Source organism: Arachis hypogaea, chromosome 15, assembly GCF_003086295.3.
Source record: "Arachis hypogaea cultivar Tifrunner chromosome 15, arahy.Tifrunner.gnm2.J5K5, whole genome shotgun sequence".
Classification (NCBI taxonomy): Eukaryota; Viridiplantae; Streptophyta; class Magnoliopsida; order Fabales; family Fabaceae; genus Arachis; species Arachis hypogaea.
In genome coordinates, this window is record NC_092050.1 from 130,441,269 (window position 1) to 130,452,259 (window position 10,991).

The 10,991-nt window shown below is 31.8% G+C and overlaps 1 pseudogene; it reads left to right on the plus strand.

Annotated features, from left to right (window-relative positions):
* The first annotated feature begins 2,094 nt into the window (after window positions 1-2,094).
* On the plus strand, window positions 2,095-6,558 carry LOC112748904 (rac-like GTP-binding protein RHO1; annotated as a pseudogene).
* Window positions 6,559-10,991: the final 4,433 nt, after the last annotated feature.

Genomic DNA, 10,991 nt, shown 5'->3' on the forward strand with positions numbered 1-10,991 from the left:
TTTTAAAAGATCACAACATTACCAAAACATGCTAATTTTAACTTTATTATTCTATGTGATAATAAATACGTAATATTTAATAATAAATATATAATATTTTTAAAATTATATATTATTGTAAATTTATTATTTTTATGTCGAAATTATTCATAATAGGTATTATTATTTAAATTTATTATTCAACGTGACAATAAATATGTAATATTTTTAAGTTACTGAAAATTTATTTTGTTTATTAAAACATGATTTAAAATAGATATTATTATTTTAACTTATTTTAACTTATAACTCTACGTAATACTAGCATTTAAATTTGTAATATTGATTTAGATATAATATTAATTTTGACGGAATATATAATTTACTTATAAATAATATAATTGATGTGATTTCTGTTGATTATAAACTAATTAGATTGTCAATAATTAGAATGAATTTGCATTTAATATAGATTTAGCGTAAATTGATATATAATAACAACTCTCTTTTATTATTGTTATGTATTTTTATTCTCAAACACATAACACTACAAGCTAATTACAATGGTAAAAACGCGAAGAAATAATCGAGCTACTTCTGTTGAGGCAAGTTCTATTCCTAACATGAAGATCTGTCAAGAATCAACTGAAATTTTGAACAAGTACGTACTATTTTTTTTTGCTTTCTTGTATTATAAATTTATTCTGAATGGTCTTGTATAATTTGTTAATAATGAGTATATTTATTCACATCTTTGATTAAAAGAATAAAATAGAAATTATGTTGATTCTTTTAGAAAAAAAAAAAGATGCTTCCAATGCTCACTGCTCACTGCTAAATTTTCTTTCTTCTCTTTTTCTTTTCTTTTTCGTTCCTTTTTCTCACTGATTTTCCAAAAAAATTTTCTCTCACTGTTGATTTCCTTTGCTCTCTACTTTTCCGGCGATAGAGGAGGAAGTAGAAGAGTATAAGGATGAAATTTCTCTACTTCTACGAAAACTCTTTCTCTTCACTTCACTTCACTTCTCTTCCCTTCAATCTTTCGTGATCAACACGAACTCTTTCTTCTTCATTCAAACAACAAGCACCACTCTTAATAACATTCCTAATCCAAGAAAACCTTCTAGCACAACAACAATATTCTCTCTTTATTCTTCTTTTTCAACAAAAGGTACTTTCTTTCTTCTTTTATTAATTTTTTTAAATTTTTCCTTAGTTCTCATGTACCTTCACCTTTTTTCTTTTTTTAAGGAATAGTAAAAAGAAAAAATTTCTCTGTTTTTATGATTTTTAAGTATATAGTTGACTCAAATTTTTCTCCTTTTTTTCTTCCCCTTTTTGAAGTTGTTTTTGTGTTTGATCGGTTAGCTTTGATGCATAAGCTTATTCTGATGATGACGAACTGTGTTACTATAGTTTGGGGCTTAGTAGTGGTGGGGGCATAATTTGAGAGTAACTGTAGTTTTTTTTTTTTTTTAAATTTTTTGGGGTCAAGTTGAAGAATTTTGACTCTGCAATTTTTGTTTTTTGACCATAAGTTGACTATGTCGATTGTAGGGTGTAGTCTTAACCTGGTTTTTGCAATGCATGATTTGCTGAATATTCTCTATTTCTAATATCTATTATTTGTTTATCTTTACTGGTATTTAATGTTATGCGTTTATGGCTACTATGATGGTGATCTTGTGATTAAGGTTGATGGTAGACTGTGTTTGGATTTTGGAACTAATTTGATTGTATGGTCCTTTGTCAATTTGGGAATAATTTGGCTGCTAAATTTTCAAAGCATCTTTTATGTGATCTCTGTTGTGTTTGTTACCTTCCTATATGTGCTAATAGATATAGTTGTACATATTGATATGAATTTTTGTGCTATTGATCTGAATCTCGAAATTTTGTTCTCAGTTAGTTGTACATATTCTTCATGTTAATTATATTTTTGTATTCTTTTATGTAAAAGCTAAATGGACTTTGGTTTTTTCATAGTGAATAAAATGAGATTTTGACCCTGCAAGCAATGTTCTAATGTTACAGTGAACCCAATCCATCATTGAAGAACAGAGTGACTTTAGACTCATTAGTTAATTCTGTTGAGCAATTGACCCAAATAGTCCAATGGTGTTTAAGGTCTTTGGTTCCAATTCTAAGACTCTTAACCAACAAAGTAGTGCGTCGAATAATCCATTGTTGCTATGCTGTATTGAGAAGGCCAAGATAGATCTGTTCATTGCTAAAAAAAGGAGAACAAATTCACTTGCTCTAATCAATATTCCTGGATTAGAGCTACCTAGTGTGAGTACTAAATAATAAGTAGTTTATTATTATTATTATTATTATTATTATTATTATTATTATTATTATTATTATTATTATTTCACTAATAACAGTTTTTTTAATATATTTAGTGGGTGCAAGTCTGTTTTAGACCAACAGTTTCAATGGGTTTGGACGAAACTGAACTTGCAATTGCAACATACTTTTATGGTAATCATTTGATGGATAAGTAAGTAAACTCAATTAGTTTTATTTGTTAACGGTATTGTTGATTTGTTTAACTATTTTTATTTATGTTAAATTATCTTTGGCAGCTACGAGGAGGATATAGTATTTTCAGAGTTTACAGCTCACAAAGATGTATTCAGGAGCTTGATGCCAGAAAAGTCAATCATTTCTCTTGTGCTAGACTTAGTAGCAGATATGATGAGGATAGAGTTGACCAGAGAAAGTGGTTATTGGTTTTTACCCACAACTTTTGCGGTCAGTAAATAGGAGTGTATACTAAAATAATATTGGTAGTTGTTATTTGTATTGCGCATATAAACTAGTGGCTGAAATAATGTAGCTGTCAGAGAAGACAAAATTGGATCCCAACCGTCTGTCGCTTTGTATCACATATGTTTATTTGGGCAAAGTTGACTGCTTAAAAAGAGTAAGTTTATCTCATTTTAAATTCATATTAGCAAATATTGGCATAAAATAATTTTAATAACTAAAATGACTTTCTCTTGATTAGGTCTTTATCCTTGTATCTGAAACTACTGATGAAGGTCATGAACACTGGTACCTCGTAGTGATTGATCGTGTTAAAAGACAAATTATTTTGCTAGACCCATTACCCATTGGGAAACAGTTCAAGCGAAAGAGGACAGCCTTGAAATTAGTAACTATATTTTCTTTTTTTTTGTTAATTATCTACATATATGACTAAAAAAGAAAAATCTAACATAGTCATAAACAGGCCATTTATTTGGACGAGGTATTGGAAGATCGTTCATTCTATGACTTTGAGACCACTCCAAATCTGATTTCTTCACAATTTGAATTTGAAGAGCTAGAAGGCCTTCCGACCCTCGAAGCTGGATCGTAAGATCGTATAATTAGTAGTTATTGATATGAAATTTATGCAATTATATAATACTCTAATATAGCTTCCTCGATATGTAGGAGTGACGCGGGTGTGTGGATTGCTAATTGGATGATAGCTTGTTTTGAAGATGATCATTTTAACATAAAGGTAATGTTATGCACTAATCTTTTCCTTCGTTCTTTCTTTTATATTTAGGTAGTTAAGCCTAATGTGTAATTTTTTAAATTTTATTAGGTGGATGATGAGGTTCCCATGAAGATTGCAGTCTCACTCGTGTTAAAGAATCATAATATGATCAGCTATAGGGTCAAAAAATGCCATTAAAAATCTTAATAAGCTGTATGATAATCACCATCGTGATGATTATGAATTTTCACAAGATTAGATTTACAACATAGGATATTTATTATTTTTTTATTTTTTATTATTTTCTTGTGGGCATATGAACCGTCTAGTGACGACGACATTATATTTTGTTTACGTTTGTGTTGGCATTTATTTGCCGAATTATTTAATGTCTCCATTTGACTATGTATGAATTTATACTCTTTTGGTGATTGAAATTTAGTTCTTTTATATGAGATCTGCTATATTGGATACTATTTCGGAAGAAAAGGATGAGGTTAACCTCACAGTTAGTGATTTTACTACCTTTGGTTTGTCATCCGAATCACGTCCTGAAAAAGCTGAAGCCATGCCAGATGTATTGCCTGAAAATGATATCCAAGCTGGTGAAAATGTAACAGATTTCAGTCTGACATCCGCTGCATTAGATACTAATTCGAAAGGGAAGGACAAGATTAGGTCTAATCAAGATGAAGATGAAATTATAACCCCTTCTGATGCTGTTGTGGGTGAAACATGTGAAGGGGAGTCTAAAATGGCAGTTAAGGATGCAATGAATGTTGGCTCGTCAACGGTATCAGATCCCCACAAAGCTGAAGTGATGCCAGATGTATTGCCTGAAAATAAGATATATGCTGATGAAAATGTGAGAGATTGCGTTTTTACATATGAACTGGGGGACTAGTTTGAAGGGAAAGGATGAGATCAAAATAGATGTTGAAGAAGTTGAAATTATAGTCCCTTCGGATACTGGTGTTGGTGGAAATGAAGTTGACAGGCCTTTCAGTTAAGGAAGCTATTGGAAAGGATTTACTTATGCTGGTTGAGGATTTTTCAGCAGAGAGAGTCAAGAAGATGCTGGACATGGCACTGCAGGGTATGTCTTTTTTCTATTCACCATTTTATCCTTTTTTTTTTCAATTACTTTGCAACAGGCCAAGAAGATTACAGTAGATTAAGACCTTTAAGCTGTCGAGGAGTTGATGTATTCCTGCTAGCATTCTCTCTCATAAGCAGGGCTAGCTATGGAAATGTTGCCAAGAAAGTAAGATTGGTATATACTTATTATTATTATTGTTCTTTTTTCTCTCTACTCTGGACTAATTTTTTCTTTTCCTCCTTTTCCAGTGGATTCCTGAGTTGAGGCATTATGCTCCTGGTGTTCCAATTATTCTTGTTGAAACAAAACTTGGTTAGATTCTTATTCTTTCTTTACCTTCTTGATGTTTGATGTCCATGTTATCTACCTGATAACCTTCAGCATGATAGTAGTTCCGTGATCCTGTGAAGTTTTATCTTATTATCATACTAATTGCTGTCTTTTACTCATACTATGTTTCTTTCATTATTAGAAAGTTGGGGAATAGATTTTGGATTCCAATGTCATTGCTGTTATTTTTTTTCCTTTGATTGCTTGTTATTCAGTAGTGGTTTAGAGAAGGAAGTTCATCCTCGAAGATTACCTAATTCATGACTTTAATCAAGAATTGATTCAGATATACCAAACCATTTCATGGAATGCTTTCTTAATTTTTCCCTTTACCTCCTTGTTTAACTAAAAGGCTAATGTAATGATTGTTTTAAAAACTAAATGGCTGTTGATAAATCTTGAAAAAACCTTGATTTATGAAGAGTATTAGGAAGTTTAAAGTGACAGAAGATTGCTACTACCTAACATGAGTAATTTGCCATGGTGGATCTGGTGTTTCCATAAGTTCTTTTCTTATTGACTCGTTAGAATTTCCATTTCTGATAGTCAATAACAAAAGTAGAATTTCTATTCTGAAAATTTTGTCTCTAGTCTCAATTTTTCATATAGTTTCTTTTGGAATTTGTCTTCTCTCATATATAGTGCTAACTTAATTATACGTATTTAATGCTTTCATTGTAAAGATGTCATTATTAACTTGCTTGGGCATTTCTTGACAACCAATATGCGACTTGTGTAGATCTTCGAGATGATAAGCAGTTTTTTCAAGATCATCTTGGTGCAGCGCCTATCACCACAGTGCAGGTACTTCTTAGCTTTCATTGCTTCCATTACCAATATCCATTGCTATCGCTTTGTGTCTTATTTCATTTCCTTTTAGCCTTCAGTTGGTGATCATAAGAGAGACCATCTGCTTACTTTATACATTAGTGATCTGGTTTTCTTTCTTTGTTGAAGGGTGAGAAACTGAAAAAACTTATCGGTGCTCCAGTTTACATCGAATGTAGTTCAAAAATACAGCAGGTACATATATGTTCTCTACATCTATAAAAGTTTCAAAGGTTAGATAATATCACGTCCCTAACCATATCTGCCTTTGAATACAGAATGTGAAGGCTGTTTTTGATGCAGCCAAGCCATCAAAGTAGTTCTCTAGCCTCCAAAGTAGAAGAAAAAGAAGAGAAAGGGTCAAAAAACCTGTTCCATATTGTGATCTTCTCAGTTCTAAATTGGTAGTTGGCAGAGGATGACATGACTGTAGCCATTTCTTGGTAGTCTTTGCCATTCTATATCTTTGCAGCATAACACATGATGGTGTTGGTGTTCCGGAAACATTACTGAACCAAATGTTCAGACGAGAGGGACAAGAATCCGAGGAGGGTATTAGTCTGCTCATTAGCAGAAAGTTGCTGAAGCTGATGAATGGAGACGTGCGGTATCTGAGGAAATCTGGCAAATCATCTTTCATCTTAACAGTTGAACTGGCTGCTTCCCAGAAATTGATTGCTTAAAGTTATAGGAAAATAAAGAAATACTTTGAGTTTTTGTACATCAGAAAAGCAAGTGTGCAAGAAATCACTTTTCTTGTACAACATACCTTAAGAGTAAGAGTAACATAATCTCAACTCTCAAGTCTTAACGCTTCTGTAACTCCTTGTACGGTATATATATATATATATTCACGTTATTCAGCTATTTATATAAACTATTATATATTTATATTACTTACTCTTCCTGCAATTTTAGATTATTTAAGAAGCACTTTTAGTAATCAAACATTAAACAAGTCTCTGAAATTGCTGTTATCTCGTCTTTACATGCTTAGCTGTAATATGATGAGGTGTGGTTTCTTTTTCTTCTTTTTCTGATGTGAAAGAAGCACTTTTAGTAATCAAACATTAAATATTAAGCATATTGGTCTCACAATCCCTTGCAGCGAGGATGCATTCCTGAACCTCACTTGTTAATTGAGTGGGCAGTAAATTGTGCTCATAGAGACTGACATAGATTAGTTGAGACAAATTTTATACAGAAGGCTCTTTCTTTTTATTTTGAAGATTGTCCATTTTGGTCTCTTCCTTGTATCATTCCTTTGAAAGTGTAAAAGTAGCACATGAATGAAAGAAAGTTATTGCATCTCATTTGTTGACTAATTTATTTTTTATTGGCTTTATTGAATATGAATCATCTTTTATATCTTTATGCAGCAATTCAAAATTAAGTTCAACATTGTTTTGAAGAAATTCATTGAAGTTGATGATTCATTTCATTTAAATTAGAATTTTGAATGGCGGTTGAAACTACAATTGTAAATCTGTTATGAACTCACAGTTTTCTTACATTAGAAGTGAAAGGAAGAGACATTCCATGTCATTATAAATAGTAACACAAGCTGGAGACATTCCATGATTGAGTGTCACGAACTTTAATTTTCACAGTGATTCTAGTTTTGCAGAGGGCTGTGTTATAGAACTACAAATTCATATCTTAACCTTTAACATCTCTATTTGCATTCATTTTTGAACACATAGATTGCTCATAATTTTAGAATGCAGGAAAAAAAAAGGTGAAGGGAACATTTAATTATCCAAACTTGAATCCAATTTTGATTTGCTGCATAAATAAGAGATGATTCAGAAAATTTAACCAAAAGTTAACCATATATTGAGTAAAATTGCAGTTGACCTTGGATGAAAATAGAACTTAAATCAGTTAAATGTAAGACTGGTATTTTCTTTTTGAAAATGTTAAGGCATTGCTAAAACATCAATAAAGAAAGAAGAGAACAGATATATATAAATAAATAAGCCATACATCCCATGTTAGAAATTTCTTTAGCTATAAAGGAGATGTTATCAGTTGAAATTTACCCTTTGTTAGTGTAAACTTGTATTGGCAGGTGGTAGAATCAGCTTCTTGTGTATCATTGGTGCCATGAATTAAAATTTTCTATAATTCTATCCCTTTTTTCTATATTAAAATCTTATAATTTTTTAGACTTGAGAATTAGTGCAACCTATGAGAACAAATGAACAATGAAGTATAGTTTATCTTACACCAGGCAGAATTGTTACTACTAGATACTGCATATGGTTCCGTTTGAAGAGGTAAGTATTTTAAAAAAAAATGAAATACTAGAGTAGTTGAATTCTTTCTTTGTCATTAAACCAATCAACAGAGGAAACACTTTGAACTTGTCATAGTAATGGTCATTCTTCTTTCATTTACTTTAAAAAATGTGTAATCTTTACAAGTAACCTATTGTACAAAATGTGTGTACTAATCTATGTCAGTCTCTTACAGCATGCGATTCATCGTCAATTCAAGTGAGAAGTGATTTGTTGGAAGACATCTTTACTGCATGGAATTGTTAGACCTCCCATAGGATGATCATATCCAAACTCTTCCTCAGCTTGGCTCAACAAATCTTGGATTGAAGGTTGGTTCAAGTATGAAACGGGGATCACAAACCGCTTCTGTTTCTCTTTGACATACACTGCTAGATGCTCCTTTGGGACTTCCGCGGATTTTGAAGCTGCTTGGCTAGCTGAGAATGATGATGTCCTTCGAATAACAGGTAAATGGAAACCCATTTTTTTCTAGTATGTATGTAATAATATCTGCAAGGGAAACTTCCCAAGTTTAAAAGAAGAATGTGCTTTTAAGTGTTTGACACTTAAGATTGTCAATGAGTTGTGTTGTTTTCGAAGGCAAGAGCAACTGTATTTAAGCATATTCTTCTCACCACACCCTTTTGCTTGTAGTACCCCTTCTCTGCCAAGAACTTGCTCATAACCTTAACAATGATTCCCTCACGCAACCAATAGTCCTTCCTGTTGATTTTCTCCTTTTTCTTCTCCTCTTCCCTTATCAATTCTTCCAAGGTTGACTTTCCTCCACCACCACTCTCTTTTCTCTTCAAACTATTTCCCGGATTCCTTTCCTTGCATTTATCTTCCTCATCAAACACAGCCTTCTTCGATGAATTATCAGAATTATTAACAATGGAGTAATTCACAGTAAAAACAGTAAGATTCACAGATTAATTAACACTTATTCAACCCATAACAAGTTCACAAATTAACTAACAACAATTATTAAATAATTGTTATAAAAAATACCTAGAAGCTAGAAGCCCTAGAACAGAGCAGAGCAAATCCTAAGCAAGAGGGGGACAAGGGCACAACCGAAGGGATGACAGGTGGAACAGAGATAGCGCCGGTGACAATGGAACAGAGCTGCGCGACAAAAAAAGGAGGCGAGCTCGGTGACAATGGAACCGAGCTGCACGACGGTGCTTTCAAAGCTGAAACAGTAGCTGCACGATGGTGGAACAGAGCTGTACGATAACGACGGTGGCTTCGAAGCTCCTTTCGTCGACGGCGGCGGGAGATGGACGGAGGTGAGGGAGTGAGATCGATGACGGAGAGAGGAAGGAGGAGCTCGAGGGTGATGGGAGGGATGGGTTCGCGTTTAGCCGTTGTGTGGAGCTAAGGTTGCTGGGTTGGGTAATTGGCTAGGGCATCCCAGCAAAACAATGGCGTCTTGCGTGCGACGCAGAGACAGATGAGAGAGATCGAAGAGCAGAGAGAGATAGAGAGAGAGGATAGGAAGAGGAGAGAAGAAGATGAAGAAGACTGAAACCCTCAGAAGCGTGAACGAGAAGGTTTCTGAACCCAGATGAAGAACAATTTTGGTTTTTTATTTTTTTAATATGTTTAACACAGATGAAGAACAATTTTGATTTTTTGTTTTTTTAATGTGTTTTTGTTTTGTTGTTTCAATTATTTGAAACTATAAAATTAGGATTAATTGAATTCTAAAATTTGATTAATTTAAAAGGGTATTTTTGTCTAATCGAATAAAGGAAGAATGTTTAAATTTTTTTATAAAATTAAATAAATAAATATTTTTTATTTTTATTTAATTAAATGGGTGTTTTAGTAAAAGTAGTGGTGATATACTATATATTTAAAAAAGAAAAAATTAAATGCTAACGTGGAAAATAAATTCTACATATCTTATTATTAGTTGTCTATATTTTAAACGTATCGGTACGTATGAATTTATCATCGTATCGTAACAAACACTATAAAAAGTATAAATTGAGACTTTGTCGTAATCTTTTATAGATTGCATTGGAAGATACACATAATTTTAGTTTGCATTAGATTTATTAGAGTGAATTGTCCTATATATACCACCTTATTTTTTGAAAAAGTTTCGTACTCAATAATACGTTATACGTATTTGCTATGGATACTATATCGGTATTTATGCAACATAACCTAAAGATGCATGCATTTCATTTTCATTCATGCTTGGAATAATTGAAGCTGGAAATCCGAAGCCATGACAATTATTCAAATAAGAAGGACGGTCGTTGTCATATATTATTTGTATTTGTATAATATGTATCTAATCTACACGTAAACATTCTTCAGATTCGATGCATCTTGCTTGGGTTGCCGCCATGGTACGAAACTGGAATATTGAAGTACTTTAATTTATTTTATGATTTGATGAGCAGGTGATCTGGTCCAATTACATGCATCCAACTCTCTGCAGTGACGTAGTTCGATGTCAATACTTAATAGTAAATAGTATGCATGACATTACCCAAAAAAAAAAAAGATAGTATGCATGATTTTGATTCCTATGTATGAACAAAAATACAGTGCGTCACTGCCAAGCTTCAGAGAACAGAATCGATCATGGAATTACTAGTAATTGGTTTATTAATTTAAAAGTTCAACTAGTTCAACTGTGGTATAATCGAAATCATCAATTCATAATAAAATAAAAAATTATAAATAAATATATAAAAATATAAATATATTATAATATAAATCTTAAAAAATATATAAATTATAAATGTAAAACTAACTAAAATTTTATAATCTCTATATGGATTAAGTAGAAAAAGTTCAAATATCAAAGTTTTATATAATTTATGATATTATATCCTATATGTTATAGAATAACAAAAAATGAACACAAAAATATTTATTAGTTTAATTATATCTTAATTTTTGAATTTTTTATTTTTTTTTAATTTTAATATATATAATTTAAATTTGATGTATTATA